At 39.3% G+C, this 10,009-nt stretch overlaps 1 protein-coding gene across 1 annotated transcript in view; it reads left to right on the top strand.

The window, feature by feature from the left end:
• Positions 1-663: 663 nt before the first annotated feature.
• Positions 664-10,009, top strand: part of UBAP1 (ubiquitin associated protein 1) — a 30,531-nt gene continuing 21,185 nt past the window's right edge. Inside the window, exon 1 of the mRNA XM_083883376.1 lies at positions 664-729. The gene's annotated coding sequence lies outside the window, so the exon portion shown is untranslated. The remainder of the gene's footprint in view (positions 730-10,009) is intronic.

Genomic DNA, 10,009 nt, shown 5'->3' with positions numbered 1-10,009 from the left:
GAGGAAAAAGAGGAAGTGCTGCAGTTAGCCAGACCTCTTCCTTGCCTTCCCTTATCAGCCTTGGAGCGTGGGACTTTCTGCCCTGTGCAGGCACTCCTGCAACTGCTGGTTTCCTGGCATTTTTCAGGAAGAAGTGGGGAAAAGTCTGTTTTGGTCTCCTTCCCTTTTTTCCCACAGGGAAAATCTGTGTAGCTGTGCAGCAGCCGCGGGCAGTAGGGTGGGCAGAGCTGCTCCCTGTGGCAGCAGCATGCGGAATGTTATGAGGCGTGTGCGGGGTGGTGTTGGGTTACAGCGCCAGGCAGAATTGCTGCTCAGTGACTTCAGTTTCCGGTACACACAGAGCTGCAATTCAGGAGTGCCGGTGGTTCTTAAAGCTACCGTTGCCACTGGGTGGCTCAAAAATTTTAGGCAAAAACCTTAATTCTAAGGGCAGGGAGACAAGAAAGATTGTAGTTTTTAGACAGCTTTTGACAGTTCGTGGGTTTAGTCTCAGAAACAAAACCGAAAATTATGGTCCTTCTTGCCTCACCACCTGTACTTGGCTTGCACTTTGATATCTCCTTTTGTTTTTCGGGTTTTTTTTTTTTTTCTGTGTGTGCCCTATGGAACAAAAGAGTCAGGGAAGAAGTTGCTGCTACTGAAATGCTATTCAAGTGTGAGCTGAAACAATGGGACATGAAACTTCAAAGGGAAGACCGAGAAACTCTCAGATCTAAGATATGTGAATCAGTAAGTGTTAGTTGTTGTTAGTGAAGAGAACTTAAATTTTCAGAATATTCAAAGAGCATGCTCGTCAGCTGGGACATTTCCTGTACAGTTTATGTTGATGGCTAGAAAAATTGTAATGGTGAAAAATCATCAAAAACGCGTGGAAGAGCTCAGTCTCCATTATTCACATGATGTTTTGTTATCCTCGAGACAAAAACCTGTAACTGACAGAATGGAGTCAGGTTTCTGGACCAATCCAGCGTCATTTGTCACACTGTGGCAGACGGAGCTGTTTTGGCTGGTGCTGGTGGCAGAAGTGCTGTAATGACACAGAAGGTGTCACCTTATTCATCCTCCTTTTAAATTTGTGTAAGCTTATGGTTTCCTGTTGCTTTCACAAACTCTAGGGGTTGGTAATTTCGTTGTCCAGTGTAGTTAATTGATAATTGTTGTCCACATCCAGTCTCTGTATCATGTGTTTTTAACACCAATCTGTTCACATATTTTACAATTGATGCTTGGTTGAATATTTTGATTAAATTGGTCTGTGAGAAATTTAGTTTTCCTCATTACACAGAATTTCTGTCCAACCTTTTCTGGTATTTTGTTTCTAATAATCATATGCTAGAAACAATATTGATGAGAGTGGGCATATGTTTGTGCCTAGTTTCTCCAATCATGAATTCCAGTTTCAGCTGTCATTTTCCAAGGATCCCTACCTAAAGGCATGATTATCTATTTAAAATTGATCAGTGCAATTCAGATCAATGTCATCATAAGGAAGGTTTAGTGGAGCCATAATTGGAAAGCTCTGGAACTGTTGTGATAACAGTTCTTTGGAGGAGAGGCAAAGAAAGGTTATTTACTATTTATAAATAGTTTTCTTCTTTCAGAAAGTAGGTCTTCTAGGATGCATCAAAGGTTGGTCTCTCATCCCTGCATTGTGTGTGTTTAAGCTGATAACCTGGAAGGCAAAGTTATTGATCTTGCAGCACATACCACACGACACTTGGATTAGTGCAGTTGATCGATACAAGCCTGAGCTCACAGTTGTTGTGTGTTAACTACTTACGTAGGTAATCCTCTCTGCTATGCAAGTGCATTGCTTAATGCTTTGACCCTCTGACTTGGTTTGAATAAGCTCATGTTCTGTGTCCCTAATGACCTTTTGCAGTCAATGTAGTCTTGTGCATAGGTCTCCATCAGAACCTTTCCCTCTCTCACATCGTTAGATTTATTCCAAATCCTTTTGTGCAAAGACTTTTTTCTTAAATGCTCTCTTTCCTGTGTATGCAAAACTTTTAAAGGACAGACCATATGCCCAGACTGAGTTTGGTTTGTGTTTTTTTAGTTTTTGAAAGCTACAAGGTCTTTCCAGAATCCCTTAACTTAAGCTTGCAATGTATTTGAAACAGAATAATATCAGAAGGGGAACACAATGCCATTGCTCTAATTTAGGCTTTAATCTTCCCTTCTAGAAGGAAGCCAGATTGGTTCAAAATGCCATGTTGCATTAGTAGTACTAGAGTTTGTAACTGACTGAGTTTGTATTATCTCAGGTGCATTTTGTGTCAGAAGCTCTTACATGAGAGTAACGTTTTAAATTAGAAGGTGAGTCTTTATCCAAGGTGTACTCAGTTCTTCATCTGGAGGATGATCAGCATTTGAGTACAATTTGTGTATTTAGCTGTTGATGGTTGGTCTAGTGGAAAGTCATAGTAAGGAGTTCTGAGCTCTTGTTTGGTCTTTGTTACTTGAGCGCAGCATTTTTGTTAAGTATCTATTAGTTTATGTGGAAAATTTTATTTTTAACCGCCTTCCTTATGTATGTGTTTGTGCTTGCACCATTTGTCATCTCTAGGGTAGCAGCAGAGGAAGCCATGACTGAAATGACTGATGAGATTCATTCCCTGGGTTTGGGAGGGTGTGTTTCAAAGAGTGCCTGTTAGCAGTTGTGCTCTGTCGTGTTTTAGCCCTGTGCCTAATTTAGACACAAGGAAGTGCTTGTGTGTTCAATTTGGTACACCTCATCAATTCTGAATGCTAAAATAAAACTAGGTTCCTAGTTTATTAACACCCTCCGAAGTACTTGTTAAAACTTTAAATGTTTCCTCCTTTTGTGATACAGCAAAGGCACACTGGGTTCCGCCCTAATGACTAATACCGTCATGTGGTGTCCTTGCATAGTAGTATGTAATAATTTGACGTGGAAATACAGGAGGCACATGTAGCAGGGAAGGGACTCTTGAATGAAATCACCATTAATCATCTGGAATAATACTATGTTTGATAAAAAAGGGCAGAAAAGCTTTGTGCTGCATAGCCTCCAAGAAAATAATGTGTTCTCAATCTTTTAATTAAGTATTATGTCACCACAAGCAGTCTGTTGACAGTCTGTTTGACTTCTTGGTAGAAGACAAGTGGAGGATTATTAAGTTCCATTTTGCTTGCTGTGTTTATAACAGTATACGAAAGAACTCTTTCCAGAAAATACCTTTCTATTATTTATTAAGAAGAGGGGGTGGGGGAAAAAGTATCTGTAGTTAGAAACTTCATTCTTGCTTGTGGGAGGAAGCCTAATACATGTTTTCTGTTCACTTACCTGGAAGTAAGTGCTTAGTAATTTAATGTCTCTTTGGCAAAGAAAATCCAAGAAAAGACAGTAAAAGTCTTGCTGCTTTTAACTAGCACTATTGAGTATTTCTGAATTTGTATGCAAAGGGAGAACTATCAAATTCAAGTGTGAATATGAAAGTAATAGTGTTATGATTTGTTATCTCATTTGTCTGAAGGTCTTCAACTGGAAAAACCTTAATAAATGCAACTTACTGAATCCACAGCTGTATTATAAGATGAAAGATAAATGAAGGAAGGCGAAGGTGAAGAAAATGGTTTTGACACGAATGGCTTGATGGTCTGAGCTGCTTTTGAAGTTGGAGGTAGACTCTGGAAACTCTGTTGGCAAAATGACTGTGATGGCTGTTTCTGTGGTGTGGTAATGTCACCATATTCATACTGTGCTCCTGTATTGCACAGGCAGTTATTGTACAGTTCTGAAAGTCTGCCTGGGGGTGTTCTGTATGTGTTATGATGTTGGAGATGAGCTGGTGAAATGTAACCATGTTTAGTTCAGGAGATCTGGCTGTACTCCGGATAAATAGGTTCTGCTAAGTAATTCTGGGAGAGAAGCTGTGTATCCATTTTACACTAGTCTTCATTCAAGGCAGATTTCTCCTGTAATTTGATGTTCCTGCAGGAATCTGAATGTGATACCCATGTTCTGTCGTTAGGCAGTACTGGATTAATTTCCTAAAGTTGGATTGAATCAGACATATGGATTATGAGAGGGGCAGGCTGGGACTCTTTCTCAGGTAACAGGAGAAAATCTGATAGCTCAGAGGCGGAGCAGTTAGCCCACAGTATTGCCACTTGCTTCTTAAAAAATAAAATCATCCTGCTGCTGTGTCATGGTTATTATGAAGGTCCACTGAGAGAGATCTCTGTGCTGTCAGCAGTCCTGGGTTCTTGCCAGCCTTAAATGTTTGGAGGGAAGGTGTGGGATGACCCTTGCATGGTCATGGGGCAACTTCATCCAGCAAACTACTCTAGTCTAGTTACAAAATAAAGTAAGGATAGGTTACTGAAGCTGTGTCAGATCTGTCAAAATGTCCTGAGAAAATGAAGCTAATCCATATCTGAAGGTTTCTTTTTTCACATAAAATGAGCTATTTCTGTTTAGTTATTCATTGCTTTAAGTGTTCTGGGACTTGCATTTATTGCTGTATCTGCTGAAGAACTTCCTTATGTGCAGGGAAAAAGTTTATACTGCTAAGTGAGACAGGCTATATAGTGTATAACAAAATTACAGTCTTAAATTAATTGAAAGGAGTAACTTAAAAATAAAGTTTGGACTACACCGAATTTCATGTTCAAATCTGAAGTGCATCCTTGGGGCTTATACAGTGAGATGAAAAGTACCCAATAGGAGTAATTTGATAGGGTATAGATACTGTTCCAAACTTGAGAGACTGCAGTGAGATTTCCGAGGCAGCTGTGGGTTTGCGATTTGGGAAACATAGGTTGTGTTCTGATTTTGCTGCTTGCTGAGCTGGATTCTGTGGGCAGACTGCTTCAGCTTTTTGCCTTATTCCTCATACCTGCAAAACAGGGACAGTTTTTCACTGCTGGTTGAGTGCCTTGACAGGTATTCTGGAGTCTCTTTAAGAGCTACATGGTGCTGAGGGTATAAGGAAATTTCAGCAGAACTACTTTTCCCTCAGGGGAAAGAAAATGAATGAGAAGTGTGTAATTCCTGGCATTAGAAATGTCCTGTAGGAATCTACATTTCATCTGAAAGCAGTGTCTTTCCTTGTCTTTGATTTCTTTTCTATTTTCCATTCCACTTGAGCACTGAAAATTCAGTATCCATATGCCCTTACTGTTGAGAAGCTTGTGATTCTGTCTGTCTGTCTCTCCTACTCCCTTGCAAGTCTGTGGATTTTGCTTTGTGCATTTGTGATAGAAAGTTTGCTAAGTGCAGTCTTTGACGCCGCTCCTTAAAGTTACCTGCTGCAAACCTTATCTGCAAGTAGGGTTGGAGTGCTGGGAGGGTGGACTTGTTGTCTTACACAGAGGGAAAGCACACCTCTTCAGTTGTTTTAAGTGAGCAAATTTAAATCTTAAAGCTCATTTTAAACAGAGTGGGAATTAAGGTAGGTGGGTGAGGAGATTATTTTGTAATGCTTAGGGGCCTACCGAGTACTTTGTGACAGGGAGGGAGGAATGACACCTGTGGTACAGAAAGTCTTTCTGAAGCAATATGTGAAGATGGAGTGTAGCAGCTGGAGCATCCTTGGAAGGTACATCTCAAGGACTGAATAGTTTCTCTGCTTTCCTTCTTGGAGGGTGGGGATTTTCTGCATGTTTGTGAAGCTTCACTGCTAGTAACCTCAGCTGTAGCAGTTGCACACACAAACCTTGTTTAACAGATGTACAGTCTCTCTTTGGTTTTTCCTTCTTGCTTGTGGCTTCCATTCCTGAATTCTTCAATCTGTAGTTGGATTACAGGCTGAACCATATTTACATTTAAGCAGCCCCTAATAAAAGAGTATTTACTATTTGAGAACTGATGTTTCTGCTCAGGACTGAGTGTGCTGCCCTCAGGTAGTGTGGGCCCATGAAGTTTTCTAATATAAAACACATCAAGCAGCTCATTTACTTATGCTCTTATTTTGTAATAGATCCCCTATAGCTGAGGGCAATCTCAGTTTCACTTCACTGCTCAGAGGTAAATTTTCATTTTTCTACACTAGACAAGCTTGCTCAAGGCAACTTACCTTTCTGTGTTCTAAATTAGTTGTTTCAGAAGTATAGTCAGTGTGGATACTGCCAGTTTGCTGTGCTGTTCAAGTGTCTGCTGCTTTTTTCTTATACAGAGTTTTGGTTTTTTTTCCCTTTGGTAGCTGGTAATGATGCTTCTGTTACTATGTGTTTTTAAAGGGCAGTACATCATCTTTATACCAGTTCTAGCGTCTCCTAAAGGTTACAAGCCATTACAAGAAATAATCAAGAAGATACTATTCACTTTAAATCAGTTTCCTGCTCTTAATGCTCTCGTATCCACCAGTTCCTTGTTAATTAAAACAAGTAAATTTTTTCATTTAAAAACATGACTTCTGCTAGTGAAATTTAATTTGGTGCTGTCTACCCATAGTATTTCCCATCTAGCTTATCTTGTTAATGCAGTCATTCAGTCCTGTTTGGACTGAGTAGGAAGACTTGAAAGCAGGGTTGACTGATACTATGCCTGGAGGTGAAACAAGATTAGGCATTACTGAAATGGGACCATCTTTTCACTTGCTTGATACATTTCTTTGAATCTCAGTTTAACTCCTTTGTTCTGTTGGGTTGGTCAGGTAAGGAATATGTCCCTGATGAGGCCTCAGCTCAGTGAACATACAACAGTAGCTGAAGTGTGTGCTCATGAACAGTGATAAAAGTTTGTTTTCTTCCTGGTCTTTTAATTTCATCCTTCAGTGTCACAAAACCTGGCAATTTTTTCAGATGTGTACTTCTGTCTATGTTTATTTTCTTGTCTCAGTCTTGATAAAATGGATTAGATGAAGACAGATGCCTGTTGGCTAAACAGGAGTGACATATGAATTAAAGACAAAATGAGTTGGCATTGAAAGCTGAGGCTGTACCAGTGACATTGATGCCTTGGTTAGGCTGACGTGGAGCAGAGACTAGACAGAGCTAAGAGAATAAAGTAGGTATTTACTAAAAGGCCTTTAGGGTACACCTTGGGCAGTACAAGAGCCTGGCCAGGGCTACACCCAAGGCAGACCCAAAATGGTCACAAAATGGACAACTGGTCACGAGGTCTCACACTTTTACAAGTTTTGGTCATTTGCATATTGGGATTAATTGTCCAATTACAGCCTCAGATTATGAAGTCCCATCCTTCTTGTTTTCTCTCTTCAGTCCACCATGGATTATGCTTTCGGGCTGCAAACTGTAACTGTTCTCCTTGGTCTCCATCTGGCAAAAGATCCGTCTACCTATTCTGTGAAGAGAGCTTACTGACATTATGAGGCTCAGAACTAGGCTGCACAGAATCTGAAAAACACAAAAGCTGAAACTCAAAGCTGTCAACATGTTAATGTGTTGGAGACATGCATAAACCCCAGAAAAAGTCAAATAAGCTTGTGAAGAATGTTACACCCATGGCACCTAGGATGCAATTCAGGTTTCTCATGTTAGCACTCAAGGTAAGGGTAGACCAAGCCTCATGAGGTATGCTTTGAAAATCAGTGAGATTTAAGATGCTATGAGCTTATGTTGTCATCTCACAAAAGAGTGGTTTGGAGATCATGTTTTTCCAGATGTCCTGTGACCAGCTTTTAGTTGCTTCAGCAGTAGGAAGTGTTTGGAACTCTTCCTTCCATGTATCTCGAGGTGTGTATTTGGAGAATGATTAATTTATGGTGAATTGGAGTGTTTCCTGGAAAATGGCAACACTCAAAGATGAAACTGAAAAGGAGGAGGATTGAGATTGAACGTGAGGAAGAAATTGAAGTGTTGAGGAACTCATCAGGTTGCCCTGGGAAGCTGAGGATAACTCATCCCTCAAGGTGTTCCAGGACAGGTTAGATGGGGCTTTGAGCAAACTGATTGAAAAAAAGATATCCTTGCCTGTGACAGAGTGTGTGGAATAGATGATCTTTGAAGATCTCTTCAGCCCAAAATGTTCATGATTGAATCAAGTGAGTTTGCAGGGGATTTCTGTTCTTAGAATGTGGCTCTTTTAGTTGAGAGAAATAAGATGTATTAGTGGGAAACAGAGACATCAGATGGCAGAAATAGTTTAACAAGTTTTAAAACATCAAGTTTTATCCATATGATGGGAGAGATCCTTTTAGGAATGGGAGAAGGCTGTTGTTGGCCTGAGGTGTAGTCAAACTGCTTGGGCCAAGTGTGCTTTCAGGATCTGAAACAGTGGCTCCCATGCTGAATGTGTTTCAGCCTGCTTGCTTCAGGACAGGCAGGGCTGTTTGGAGGTGGAATAGTTAATGTAACAAGTTAGTTTTTCTATCAGTACCATGCTGAATTTTGCTAGGAAGATATTAAATGTGTGGTAAGAGTGGGTAGTGTATGTGACCCAAGTATAAAAGGAAAAAATGATGTATCTATAGTACTGTAACACTCTTCTTATTATTCTTGTACAATGCAAGATGCACATATTTTGGCTGAGATCCAATGCATAGAATTGCAAGTGATACTTGACCTGCTGGCAGATTTTATTTTTCCACTTAAAAACTTCGGCCAACTTGATTTCTTGATATATCTTTCTTTTGTCTGCTTTGTAAGTGCTAATATTTCACCAAATTTGTAACCAAAACCATAATTATCAACAAATGTTATAATTTCTCTTCTGTATTTTAACGGGAAGAGATGACAACCTTACGGCTTTCTTTGGAATGGATTTTTTACATAGTAATTTAATTGTTGTAATGTATTTAAATTAATTAAGTTCTGGTTAATAAATAAATGTTGAAAATATTATTTAATACGAATTGCTTTATGTACCAAAATAGTGAGGTTTTGTGTTGGTATTGGGAGAAGGTCTTGGTATGGTCAACAGAGTTGAACTTATTTCTAAGTAATACCAGATCAGCTACCTGTTACCTCTCTTGGTTAAAGAGTATCAGAACAAAAAGCTTGAAATTGCAGTTATTCTGGCATTTTTGAGTAAAAATAAAAGGAGTATGTTGTGATTATTGGATTAAAAGCATTTTTTTGTGCTGGCAGCATTTTGAGAGTATTTGTCTAGCTCTCATTCATAACTGGGACAGGTCTGAAGGATTAATAATACTCAAGTACTTCTGAATCAGCTTGTTGGATGTTGAAGTACCACTGCAACAAATAGAGCAGAATTTTAATTAGTTTATGATATTCTGGTTGCAGGCATACATTCTAAATGTGCAGGATATTCCACTGCTTTTTCATGCATCATTGCCAAAAGAACAGAGTAAGTGGGCTATTTTGTTGTTGAAACTAGCAATTAGCAGTCTCTCTCACTCAAGAAGGGTTGTGTTGAAATATTAGCTTTCTTCTAAAGTGCTGTGATTAATGAGGAAAGTTAATGCACATGCCTGGCTCTGGTTAGTGCTAAGATTGCTTAGAAAAAAATTGATTCTTTTGTAGTAGTACAAAATCTTATGATAATTAAGCTGAAGTAGCTACATTTGTTGGTAGTTACCAGATGCTTACCATCTGATAGTTTCAAACTCTCAAAACTGGTAGGTATTTTCTATCCAAACTTCAGATAATAGGAAAAATAGCTGTTAAAAACAGTTGCTCTGCTCATCGAATTTGGGACTTGTTTCATTACTGCATTGAGATTATTGCAGCCCTCATTGCTGGTATGAGTCCTGGATCATCATCTTCACTTTTTTCCTAGAATGTAGGAATTGCATGGCTGGCACATTTATATTTTTATCTCTCAAATTTCTGTCTTGCTTCTTTTGTGCATCAAGGAAGGGGAAGTTAGTCCTCTATTTCTACTATACCGCCGCTTCTTTTTTTTTTTTTGGTGGGTGTGTAGTTTGTAGATTAGTGAAGCTGACCTTGAAGTAAAAAAAAAAAAAAAAAGAAAACTTATCTCTTTTCTCTCACCTGTTTTGTTTACATGATCTTTAAATAACTTAGGTAAAAATCACTAAACTGCACTCTGAAATCCGCATCTGCTCTTGGATATGGTCCAACAGACCCTGCACATTGCCCAATTTCTGGTGTCTGG

Source organism: Zosterops lateralis, assembly GCF_965231275.1.
Source record: "Zosterops lateralis genome assembly, chromosome: Z".
NCBI lineage: Eukaryota > Metazoa > Chordata > Aves > Passeriformes > Zosteropidae > Zosterops > Zosterops lateralis.
Note: the sequence above shows the minus strand (reverse complement) of the source record. Positions and strands in the feature narration are given on the sequence as shown.